Below are 13814 nucleotides of genomic sequence, written 5' to 3'. Positions count from 1 at the left end.
TGCCAAAAGAATTTACTCTTTTTTCCTAAGTTCAGATATGGAGTTGCAGCCACTTGAGATGCAGGCCACGGTGGAGATTGCATGGAAAAATAACAAATTCGGCTAAGTACATAGATAAATGCATGGAGCAGAAAGTCGGTCTCCAGCCCGGTGAACCTGGAGGGAGGCACAGCTTCTGCTTTTCAGCCCTTGCTGCTGAATGTGAAGCCAGGGACTCAGAAATGTTGTCTCATGGCTGTCAGTACTTGTCACCATCACAAACCGGGGGAAAAAAACCCAAACAAACTCACGACAAAGTTAAGGAGATTAGAGGGACTGAGCAGTGAGATCTCACTTGGGTCTCTTTCCGTTTTTTAATGAAGCGTAAAAAGGGCCTTGAAAAGCAGGCTTTTTTTTTTCCTGCTTGTCTTGCTATATTAGAAATTTAGATTGCCCTTGTTTTTCCAGGAAGACTCAACTGATGAAGGACTTCCAGCAGGAGCATTGCAACCATCAGCAACCTCCTTCCGACGGCTGCAGTCCTCGGCTTGCTGCCCTCCTGCCCATGCTCACGCACAGACAACACCAAAGGGACACGTTTTCACAAAGGTGACCAGCAATTTCCACCACTCAGCTTGCAACATCCTAAAAGGAGGTGAGGCTTCTGAAAGCAACGAGCACGCATGCTATGGGAGAAGCCAAGTCATCTGGAGGTTCTTCAACGAGGCAGCCAGAAATGAAGGTTTTCCACACAAATAACCTAAATAAAGTTTGGATTGGGTACAGAATTCACCTTTCCCTTTGGAAGAATCTACTTATAATACACTGTTAGCCTAGGAGAAACATGGGACCTCCTAGAGCTGTAGAGCTATGCATGTGCAAGCGGCGTTTAAGGGAAGAGATTGATTAATGGACACTGGGAGAAGAGGTTTATGTCATCTTTAAAAATACACATTCACATGTCCAGATATCTCACACAGCAGATGACCACATCACAGAGGAAGAAAGCAACTCTTAAAACCGGTTTTCTCTTACATGAACTGGGGTTTTTAAGCTGCCACACTTGTGTCTGTGTTCTACCAAGCAGTACTGTCACATCCAAGCGTGCATGAGTCACGTCCCTTCGAAATTAGGAAATGAGCTTTGAAAAGTACCCTTTTTCTAAAAAAAAAACCCCATGTTGGTATATTTTATTTTTCTCTCTGTATATATGGGAGTCACAGCTTTGGAAGGAAAATTTACATTTTTACAAAAAAATCAAATGTAATATTTTTATGAAATCTTGTGGTTCCAAATGATGATGCCTTATGGGATCCATCATGCTGTGATACTTGCACTTAATTTGTGAGTCTTAGAGACTGGAAACTGGATACATGATTGTTTTACAAAAATGCAAACAAATCACAAAGATCCTCAGCCTTTCTTCACAGCAACAAAGAACTTAATAAAGAAAAGATGTTAATACTAAAACTGCTGTATTTTTGTCTTGCTCTGCTTCTTATAGCAGCAGCCATAGCCTCCTAGTTTCCTCTATTGAAATTAAAAAGTATAAGGGGCACTATTTTTTTCTTTCTTCCTGAAATCCCCCTTTTCTATGTAAAGAAAGTTAACAACAACAAAAAAAATAGTTCCAGAAGAAAACCTGGGCTCCTTGTTTTACAAGGTCTGGCCCTGGTTTGGGCTCTGCCTACCAGATCAGCAGCTCTTGGTGGTGCAGTAGAGGTGGCATCTCGATGGGAAGGTGCCGTCACCCTGACTTGTCCAGAGGACACCAGCTCCTGGAGGGTATCCAGCGAGGCTCCATGGGGCAGCAGCCCAGAGTAGAGAAGCTGGGAGGTTTTCATGGGGACGCTTCGTGCTTCATTATAACAAGGACAGGATGAGAGAGTTGGGGTTGGTCAGCCTGGAGAAGAGAAGGCTCCGGGGAGACCTTATAGCGGCCTTCCAGTACCTAAAGGGGGCCTACAGGAAAGCTGGGCAGGGACTCTTTATCAGGGAGTGGAGCAATAAGATGAGGGGTAACAGTTTTAAACTGAAAGAGGGGAGATTTAGATTGGATATCGGGAAGAAATTCTTTACTGTGAGGGTGGTGAGGCACTGGAACAGGTTGCCCAGGGAAGTTGTGGATGCCCCATCCCTGGAAGTGTTCAAGGCCAGGCTGGATGGGGCTTTGAGCAGCCTGGTCTAGTGGGAGGTGTCCCTGCCCGTGGCAGGGGGGTTGGAACTAGATGATTTTTAAGGTCCCTTCCAACCCAAACCCTTCTACGAGTCTGCAAAAGGTGCCAGACACAGGATATGAAGTTTTTATCTCCAGATTAGCAAATGGACCTTTCTGGGCATTTTCTTGTGCAGGTGCATCAGTTCAAGAATACTGACGTGTGCCTGCCTGTCATCTGTTTCTAGCAGATGGTTGATCCTAAGGAAAAGCATGATTGTTTTAGTTTCCAGTGTGTTAGGGCTTATCACTCGTTACCTTTGGAATTATAAATGTACATTTTCAGCTATGACAAAAATTTGTATGGAGAAACTTAAAATATGCAAAATAAAGGGAAAGTAACATTGAACCCTTTCTGAGGCTGACAGAGCTGCTTGCTCCCTGGTGCTGCATTCAACATGCAAACTGCTCCCCATGAAAAAACACATGACATCGGAACATGTGGAAACCACCAGGTGAAAACGTAAGGACTGATCCTGCAAATCTCACGTGTAAGATTACGTAACTTAGAGCATGACAAAAGCCCACAGGAGCTGAGGGGATCACACAGGAGTCCTATGTGAAGCCCAGGTTGCAGCTCCATGGCACTTTGGTCCTTGGTCCATCGGCAGCGCAGGGCTGGGACAAGCCACTGAGCCAGACCAGCAGAAAACAACTACCCGTTACTTTCAAGGGATGTTTCTTGCTGGTGGAAGCCTGAAGGTGCACACCATGGGGCCAGGGATGTGTCAGTGCTGGCCATGGAGGAGATGGGAAGATGGGGATGGAGAGGGTAGTAGGACCGCGAGAGCCCCATGGCAGATGGATGGCAGCTGCACCCATGGAGAGCAAAAAGCTGGAGCTGCATCCCCACCTCAGGTAATGGGTTGCCCTGGGCACTGCACTAAATACATTAAGCAATGATGAATATACATATTTTCAGATTAAATCTACTTCCTAATGGAACTTTTCACTGGCAACCTTTTCTTCTCCTGCCTTTGAACTCCATGTAGCCGAACAACCGCTTCTGGGTGGAATGGCTTCCTGAGTCAAAATAGGATCATCAAAAGACTGAAGAAAATTCGCAACATCCAGGAAACAGTTTTTGTGGATAAAACCAGTGAGACCAGCTTCCACAAAGCTCCCTCAGATTTAGGTCTTGATCTGGGAATTTGGTTGAAAACAGCTGAATTTTCTCCCTAGGAATCCTGTTACAGGTGGTGGGACTTCATGCAGGGGAAAATACCCACAGTTCAAGACTATTCCCTTTTTCTTGATGTTAAAAAAGGCTTCTGAAATCTATTCCCAGGCCTGCTGAAGACTTCAGAAGAGTTGGGCTCTAGCTGCAGGCACCCAATCCAGTACTTTTTTCCCAGCCCACTTTATCTCAAAGGTAGAATAAATGCCGTTGCAGTCTTTCGGCAAGAAGCAGCAGCTTCATGACGTAGTTTTACGGGGATATTTCTCCACCCAAGAATCTGATAGCATGCTGAGGTCCCCATCTGAAGACACCCGTCCAGTGACATCTTTCAGTGTGATGGTGCAGTGGCATCAAAGCAAGCCTGGTCATACCGGCTGCAGCCCTCTGATCCTCCTGGGGTGGGGTGCAGCCCCCCACCCCCACCCCCACAACTTCTCTCTAGCCCCAGGTAGGCTAGAGATGGTGGTGGGTCCTTGGAGAAACCAGGGTAGCAGCCTGGGTCTTCTTTACAGTAGAGGGCACTGACTGGTGAAGGTATTGTGAAGGGTGGTGAGGACAACCATGGTCCCAATGACGCAGGGTGGCTGCACCAGCCTCCTGCCCACACTGTGATGTAAAGCAGGACAAAAACAGAGGAATTACATCAGGGAAGTGTAAAGACTGGAAAACCAGGCCCCACACTTTGCCGTCCCGCTGTGCATCCAGTGACGCCGGGCACATCCGGGCCGGCTGGTCCGTCCCTGCGTGCAGGGGAAGATGTATGGCCTCAACCCCCTCTAAGGATTTTATTATGAAGTTTGGGAAAACCATCAAACCAAACAACTCGTTTGCCAGCTCCGCATCCATCTGGCCTTTGGCTTTTCCCCTGGAGCAGGGCCAGCTGAAGGGGACGGTCCCACAGCTTTTCCCAGGCCGTTCCTGGGAGCCCCGGCCGCATCCAGCTGGACCTGCTGACTAAGGATGAATGCTACAGGTTTTCTGCAGGGCTTCCTCGGACACAAATTCCGCTGGAGAGTTGCAGCTTTGCTGCAGAAAGCTGGAAGAAAGGACAACAGAACAGGATTTTTTTTCAGAGGCGGTAAGACTTGCTAAAAAAATGTCAATAAATAGGAGAATTGTGGGGTTTTAAAAGCAGGAAGATGAGAGGATGAGTCAGACAGGGTTGCTGACCACAGCTCTGCCTGCGAACTGGGAAATGCAAAGAAAATGATTTCTGCACTGTAGAAATATCTAATTATCATCTGCCATCTCAAATGCCTCCAAAGACAAGCTCCTGCAGAGACCTTTGAAGCTCTTTTAATACAGAAAGTAGGAAAATACTCTGTCAGACTGAACCAAGATGCAGAATGCGATCATATAAATCCCCTGTCTTGGAGCACAGCCCAGGCGCTTCTGACTTGGTTGTTTTTCACCGCAGTTTAGCAATTCAGCAGAATCAGGTTTGCAGTCCTAGATCCGCTGGGTTTGGTAGCGACGGTACTCGAACTAATCACTTACGTAAATAAACATTTAAAAACCTAATAGAGGACTAAGACGGCAGCAAAAAAAAAAAAAAAAAAAAAAAAAAAGAATTACAATTAACTTCCAGCAATATATTTGGGGGTTACAAATTATCGTTATTTTTCGAATTCACAGAGGCTTTATTTTTAGAGAGGATAAAGCCTGCTAAGCCTTCAGTTCCTGACACATCTCTTTGGAGCGAGGAGAGAGCCATAGCAATTAACGGGGAGGTCCCTGGCAGTGCCAATGGGCAAGGGCTTGTCTGTGCATTTTAATCTTTCAGCCCCCTAAGAGGGAGGAATGGGTGAGGTAGGCGGCGCGCAGCCGTACAAAGGTAATTATTGGTGATGAGAACAGAATCGTACCATCACCGCTTCAACGAAATGATCCTGGCCAGGGCGGGTGGCTCCAGGCTCGTTATCCACCTTCCAGAAACCCTTGACGGCGCTCTTCGAAAGCGGGTTGATGTGATTCCCACGGGACTCTTGCCGTCCGTCACCTGTCCGGCTGGCAGCGGGGCTGGGAAGAGTTGAGAAAGGGCCGTAGGTGCTGACAAACCTCGCCGAAAATCCCTTTGGTGGGCCAGAGCTATCTTTTTCCCCCTCGGAATATCTTTTTAATTAAACATCTCTGGTGGAAAGAAGGGGGCGAGCAAACATTTAGAACTGTTTATTGAATAAAACAAGGTTTTAAAAGCCGTATTATTGTTCCAGGACACAATGGTCGTTACTGTTTTTGTTAGTAAGGACCCGTGTGATTTAAAGCTGCTGACAGCACCAGACGCGCACAATGAAATCATCTCTCCCTCCCCTCCCCGCAGTTGAGGCAGACACTCATTTGTATGTATGGGTTCAGCCTGTCTGCTGCGGCTGGCCAAAGCGACAGATACTAATGGCATATGTTAATTACAACCCAACAACTTCCTTTCATTTGGGTGTTTATTAACATTCTCACTTCTGCCCATGGAGGCAGCTGGCGGGAGATGCCGAGGCTGCCGGTGGCGGGGCCGGGGGGGGGGGGGATCACATGTGATCTTCAATCTGGGACCGCGATGTGCACCAGATTACGCCTGTCAGCCGGACGGCGAATCCAGCGTCCCATTGGAGATTTTTTTCCCCCACTCTGCTTATAAGGCTGCGGAGAAGTTGGAAAGGAGATGGGAGCTCAGGAGCAAATTTCCAGCCGCAGTTGCCGGTCTCTCGACCGCTCCAGGTGCAGCTCTGGTCTGAATCCGGGATTTCCCTAGGAGCGCCATTGTGTAACCAGCCCAAATAGCTGGAAAACAGCTCAATAATTTGGAATTTAGGGGGGTCATAAAGTATCTGGTGCAACTGGCAAATGCAGCCAAACAGGTTTTGCTGGGAATAAGAGGAATTGTCATCTCACGTAGAGCCTGGATCCATCTACCCTGCTGTCCAATTTCTGAGCGTAATTGGAGACAAATATTTCAAAGGCAAATGCAAGAAATATTAAAAGGGGCAATTAGGGAGTAATATTTCAGGTGACATTTTCTTATCTTTCCCTTCACATCTGGTTTGTGACATTGACAGGACGAGGGGTAATGGCTTCAAACTAGAAGAGAGTAGAATTAGATTGGATATCAGGAAGAAATTCTTTACTGTGAGGGTGGTGAGACACTGGATCAGGTTGCCCAGAGAAGCCGTGGATGCCCCATCCCTGGAAGTGTTCAAGGCCAGGCTGGATGGGGCTTTGAGCAGCCTGGTCCAGTAGGAGGTGTCCCTGCCCATGGCAGGGGGGTTGGAACTAGATGATCTATAAGGTGCCTTCCAACCCTAATAATTCTATGATTCTATAATTCTGTGATTATATGATTGGAAAAATCAGATAAAAAGTTATTTTTTAATAAAGAAAGGATATCATATTCTTGTTTCCAAACCCTTCATCTTCATTGAGGGCCACCCATCTCAACCATTTCTTATGGCATGGTGGTCCAGGGTGGCCAGTTAATTCTATGTTGTATTTTTAAAAAAATCCTCAAATCCCTTTTTGAGTTGTTGTGCTTCAATTTCATGCAACTTCATTCACCTCACTGTGCTGGCCAGGCGTCGTGGCCAATGGAGGAGGACCGCATTCAGTCAGGTTTTGCAGACATCTAGAGCAAAAAGGTATAAAACAAGCAAAGTCAGACACAGGACCACAAAGGAGAGCACTACGGGCAGACTATTCTCTGCCACCTTTAAAAAAAAAAGAAATGTATTGGTCAAAAGGCGTTTTCAGGAGCGGTTTGTAGGAGGCAGCCGTGTGGCTGATGGGAAGCTTTGAGGAAGCATGAAAGAAAAATAGGAGAGTCCTTTTGCTTTTGTTTTCGGACTGGTTTTGATGCGTGTCAAACCCTGTGCGAGGTACGCCTGAGTATTCGTGGCATTCCTATCAGCGCGCATCAGGCTGCGTTTGGCATCTGGGGACTTCACGCAGCATTGTGCTGCTCTGGTGGCTACAGCGTTGTTATGTTCCCACATAATTCCCTACAGCCTTCACTCATCTGGAAGCAAAGCATAATTAGCAATTTTTGTTACCTCACTATTTAACCCTTCTATGTGTTTTTTGCGTTTTTTTGTGCTGTTCATTCAGAAATACCCGAGCCAAAATGGTACATCTGCTTTTGTTTGCTGAGATGTGCAAAGAATTATAGTAGATTAGTAAGACACAACTGTCCTTTACAGTTGGCTGTCTTCTCTTCTTCCTTCTGTATCCTGCTTGCTTTCTTGAGGTTAATTGTTTTAGCTACTGGTTTGACTGATTTTGTTGCACAACGTTTATAAAGTAAAAAAATAAAATAAAAATGAAAATAAAATAAAATAAAATATAAAATAAAATAAAATAAAATAAAATAAAATAAAATAAAATAAAATAAAATAAAATAAAATAAAATAAAATAAAATAAAATAAAATATAATAAAATAAAATGCTTGGCACCATGTAGTCCATAATGTAAATGGCCAATTGAGGAAGAGTTTTGATTTTTGGGCATAGTTCATTCTCAAAGTTCAGCATCTCACATTTGGCCCTGGAGGCTGTTCTTGAGCAATTCAGCGTTCCCCAGTGAAGGATCTATAGGGTGAAGCCAGGCCGGGGATGCTTCTCTATGGCCTTCAGCACCTTTTTCCCTAGAGGAGATGGAGAATGGCTCCTCTCCTTCTCCTGTGGGTCACAGGACAAGGGCATACCCCTACCTATGCAGAGCTGCCTGTGTATTGTTTCTTCTTTGCGCTGACCCAGGGCAGAGCTGAACGGGGTTACCCGTGGTCTCTAAGGCTCTCAACAGGACTGCAAATGTCATATCTGGGATGAGAAAGCCAGAAGAGCAGAATAAACAAGTTGGTTTGTTTGTTTTTTTTCCCAGTGTTTGTATCCAGCAAAATCCCCACACAATCACTTGTCACAGAATACCAAACACAGCCCCGAAAGCATGTCAGACGAGCAAGGGCACTTGGTTTAGCAGCCTCTATTGAAAATGACTTTGTTTCTTGTTTAAAGACAAGACATTTAATTATCTGGTCATACATTGTTCTCACTCCCCATGCTACTGATGGAACATTTTAGTTATTTATTGAGATGTAGTAAAGCCAAAACCTTTGAATACGACAGCAATGAGGAGTTTGCAAGTATTGTACCCGTCCTCTGTATCTGTCTCATAGAAAGAGACTGTCCACAAGAAAGTGTCCACAAGACAGAGGAAAACCCATTTCCTTCTTAATGAGAAAAACACCATCCTATACTACAATCACCACGTAACCGGGGGTGTACCTGGGGCTAAGTTTTCATGAGAGCTTGCAAAAAAAGGGCTAAATCCTCTGTCATTGCCCCAGCGCAAGGGCAATCATGCTGTCTGTGTACATCCATGGGCAATTGCACGGTGAAAGGATTGTTTCAACGCTCTGTGGCTTTGACTCTACTTTTGTATTAGTAGAAATGATAAAGTCAGAGCGGGAATGTCCTTGGATGGCTTCTGCCGTGTTCTGTGGGAATGTGCCCTGTCCTAAAGTGTTTCACAGCACAAACCAACCTGCATGAGAGCTTCTGGTTGGTTAGACTTGACATTAGGAAAAATTTTTACACTGAAAGGATTATTAAGCATTGGAACAGGCTGCCCAGGGAAGTGGTTGAGTCACCATCCCTGGAGGTATTTAAAGGATGGGTAGACGTAGCGCTTAGAGATATGGTTTAGTGATGGATTTTGTCAGAGTTAGGTTGATGGTTGGACTCGATGATCTGAAAGGTCCCTTCCAACCCAGGCAATTCTATAATTCTATGTTCTTGCTTGTGCCCCTTATAACCACAAACCACATGAAAGAGTCCCTTTCTCCACAAAGTTATACCCTTTGTGTGCATCTACTGAGAAACCATGATGGCAGGGTTTTTCCAACCAGAGCCTCCCCACCACTTCAGGGGACGCAATAGTGTCACCCAGTTCAATATGTGTAAATTCACCAGGAGAAATGGATAAAACTGGTAGGACGAAAGAAGCAATACAAGAGGAATTGGTAAGAGTTTGACGTTGATCGTGGCAGAGGGCATGCATTGGGTGAAGCAAGTGTGGCCCATCTTTCCAGCAAAACCTGGTGACACTCGTCAGTCCTCTTCCCACCTCTGTCTTGGCCAGCGTCCTTGTTGGTCCAAGGTGGAGCCAAACGTTCTGATCACCAGGAGGTGCTGCTTCTGCAGAAGCCCTCTGGGGTCTCCCCTCAGAAGCAACCCCGAGCTCCCTGGGGATGACCTGTGAGGCAGGACCTCAGAAATTACTTCCTAACCAGATAGTCTGAACATTTTGGAGGCTCATTACTCTTTTCTCTCCTCCTTTCTGCACCGTGTATCAAACAACCAAGGACTGGAACCGATACAAGACTGAGTTGCCAGTAAAAACATCCCCCCTAAGTCCTAAAGGAATCTGTGATATTTTTCTCTGGACGGCTAAGACCCTCCAAAGCACAGTGGTTGTACAAGTCTTGAAAATAAAAGCTGTGGACCAGGAAGCCTTGACTCAGGAACAGGAAGCACTGGCTCAACTGATAACTGAAACGCTACTTTAAAACAACCTGGTGCATGTAGCAGGAGAGCAGCAGACCAGCCTGGTCTCCCATCATCTGTTAGCTCATCTGCAGTAACCAGCAGAACCGATTCAAAACCAGACTTAAATTCTCAGTTGCCTTTTAAAAATGCTCGTCAGAAAACTAACCAGGCACGTGGGTGAAATTCGGTCATGGATAAAAATTGACGACCAGAGCGTAAAGCGAGAGTTCACTTGCAATATGGCAAAGGCAGCACATGGCTACAGGTGTCCCGGTGGGCAAAGCAGGAGGAGGGGAAGAGAAGAGGAAATATGCTGAAGACATCAATTTGCCCAGGTTAATTGAAACTAGAAAAACCTGTGAGGCACTTCAGAGATGAGGTCAAAATAGTCTGAAGGGGTACAGAAAGAGCAATAAAAAGATTTGAGGAGCGGAAGAGGCTGAAGGATGAAAAGGCTCAGGTGAGAGTGATGGTAAATATGAAAGAACCTGACAGAATGACTTGAGATACTATAAAGCATGTCAGCTGAAGTAACACAGAGAATTTCAGCTGAAGTAACACAGAGAATTTCAGCTGAACACAGTATTTCCTTTTATTTAACACAAGAGCAAAGTGACATCAGATGAAAATGAAAGACAAGGGGTACGAATGTCCCCAAAAAGAAATGCTGCTTTTTCAGAACGACGCACACCTCGATTGCCATAACTGAGCGGGTGGGTTTTTTTCATTCTGCCTGCGTACAGAGCCGTGTCCAAAGGCGTGTGACTTCTTGTTTCTCTCATGACACTAACAGCAAATGCTTCGTGCACGGGAATGATTTTCATAAGGTAGTGTTGGAAGTGATAATTCAGCCAGATTCCAGGAACGGCGGGCATTCACGTGACTAATAGGCCCAGCAGGTATGTCAAGGGAAAAGAATGGTCTATGAGCCATCCCACTTTGAGGTGTGATCCAATCAGTAATTGCCTAAGATTAGCGGAAAAAAAATAAATCCCATGAACGATGTACTCCAAGCGTATTCGATTCCGGGATCCTTTCGCTTTCTTCAAGGATTAGACATTTCTGGAAGGAAATAACTCACCTGATTTAACGAGTGGGCTGGGACCTATGTCCTTAGCAAAGGTCTGCAGTCAGGTGGAGATGCTACAGGACACCAAATAAATTCCCATTTTAAAAAGCTCCTCTTTAGACAGTGAAAATACATGCAAACCTGATGGATGAGACTCCAGCGAAAGCACTCCCCCCCTCCATCCTCCCCTGGAGCACTAGGAATTCCCACAGGCCAAAGGGCCCAAAGCCAGTGGGCTTCGTTGCTACCAGGTGAAACGAGAAGCATCTCAGTGGCCAGAGCTGCAGCGTGTTCATTTGGTGTGTGCTGCTTAAATAGCATCGCATGCAGAAAAGTCAGTGATTGCAATACTGTCTGCAAGCACGGGCCAACTAGATCTTTTAGAGAGACGTTGGGACGAGTGGCTCCCCTGACTCAACCCCACGGCTTTCAGCGTCTCAGCTGCCAAGGGAAGATATTGCAGCGCGTCTGTGGGAGCAGCCAGCAGCCAGGGGCACAGGGCAGAGCACGGACACACATCTGCCTAAATCCTTGCTGTCCTGCAAGACTAACTCTGAAACCAGCAGCGACGGTGACGCAGGAGCGGGAAAGCTGCCAAGCAGTTATATCCCAAAGCAAGAGAAAGTGAAAGTGTTCCACTTCAGGCATTCGTTACCATGATGCTGTTTACCTACCTCACTCAGATTTCCTATTTTTTCTCTTTAATAAGTGCATTTCTTGTTACCTATCTGACCCTTGTCTGAGAATGTTTTGAGAATGACTGCCCATCAGACAGTTTAGCCTGTTTTTCCCAGGTTGCCGGTTCTGAGCTCAAGCTATGGCGTTTCCAGTGATGCCCTTACGCTTGAACCCAGCCCTCAGTAGTGGGCTAGTGGGCTCCCGTCAAGTCCTGGGAGAAGGGTTACATACACATGACTCTTATTCACTCCTTTGGAAAAGCTGGACAGGCGTCCAAGGATGGGCTTTGTCTCCACGAGCAGACACAATATCTCATTATGGTCTGGAAGGATCGTTCTCAGAGATTCAGGGCTGGGATGACAAATCTGTAAACTCCTTGGGGATCTGTTTCTTTGTAAATACGCAGACATGACTCAGATTATACTAATGTAGTTATGTGTGAAAATTCAGGGGGAAAATATAACCCCAAACCACCTTCATAAGAAAATAAGTTGCAAAGCCAAACTGCATGCTTTTTTTTTTTTTGCCTGGCTATCAGCAGCTTGCAAGTTCTCTCTTGTTGGCCCTTGGGAAACAACACATCCCGAGACTATGAGCACCAGGCAGTTCAAAGCAATGCTGGTTCTCTCCAGCGTGATAGAAAAAGCAAGCTTGCAAAAATTTGTTGGTATTCTCAGTTGGCCTAGCTGGTTTGGGAAAGTCCTTCCTGTACGCCAGGCTGTCCGATCCTCGCAGGCGTATTTATCCCCCTGGGGCACTCGTAGCTCTTGTGCTTAAGAAAGGCTCCCAGGTCTCATCCTGCTCACCAAGCAAGCCTTTGGAGGGTTTGATGTTGCAAGTCCTCCGCTAATGGGCTGTGCGCTGGTGCTTAATGAGGTTCAGAGCACTGACCACAGGGAGGATGGGCCACTTGTTATTTTCCTAATTAATTCAAGAACTAATCATACGGTAGCATGCTCCAGAAGACAGCCCATCTAACGACTGAGCTAAGAAGTCTCCACAAATCTGTCCCCTCTGCACTCGCCTCCGAGTATTTTTCCCTGCCTTTTGTACCTCATTTGAACAAAAGACGGTAAAAAATCTTGTTCTACCAGCTGCTTGTGTTCTCCCCCATGGCAGCTCATCCTGTACATTAGCTCCTTCTGCTATTTTAAATCATCTGGCATTCCTTTTGGGCCCACCCATCCTGCATACACCGAGTTTAAATTCTTGACCCCTACTGGGAGATGACATTAGCTCTCCGCTTCACTGCCTCTCCCATCTTACTCAAAGCTTATCTAAACCCACACTTGCTCATATCTCCGATTTTTCTTTTTCTCTTGGTCATAACACTCTAATTAGAGCCTTGAAGCATACAGAGATGTGATTTGCATGAAAGGCACTATTCAAAATGAAACCGGATCCCAACTCGTGCAGCTTAGCAGCAATATTTCACGGCGATAAGTTATTTAGAGCCCTCACTTATCATTATTTTCTAAAACACTCAAAGCCCCCTTCATCTGCTCTTTTCTAAAGAATCAGAGCTAGTTTCTCTAGTTTTTCTGGATGGGTAGTAACTTCATAACTCTGTACCGTGTTAAATAAACCCTGGAAGAGTTTCCACATTCCTCCTCAGTGTGTATATATTTACTTGAACGTATATCACCTGTTACCCAGCCCACACAGTGGATGTCTATCTATCTCATATGTTAAAACACACAAAATACGGCCATTAGTATAAACATCTGCGCTCACCACTTTCTTGCTCCTCCAAAGCTGCTTACTAAAAAAAAAAGAAAGGAAAAGACAGTTATATCAGAGTAGTAGCTAACTTTAAAGTGAAATACTAGTAGAAACGATGAAGACATTTTCGTAACCATTATTATAGTTAATGACCATTATTAAATATTAACTATAACATTAAATATGGAAAGTTTGTAAATACTTCATTTGCATACCAAAGTGGTTGTCTTACATTTGAAACCTCCCCTCAGCAGAAAAGCAGCTCCCGGTGCCATTTGGCACGAAGGGGACGTAAGTTACAGAAGACCTGGCACGAGGAATTTGTGCCGTGGCTATTCACGGTGCCGATGCTTTCCATGTAAGTCTCCATTCGCGGCCTCCTTAGGGAGCAGGATGTGTCCCAGGCACTGGAGGAAAGCCAGAAAAGGGCCATTTCTTGG

This window comes from Larus michahellis, chromosome 1 (genome assembly GCF_964199755.1).
Source record: "Larus michahellis chromosome 1, bLarMic1.1, whole genome shotgun sequence".
NCBI lineage: Eukaryota > Metazoa > Chordata > Aves > Charadriiformes > Laridae > Larus > Larus michahellis.
This window is presented reverse-complemented; position numbering follows the sequence as displayed.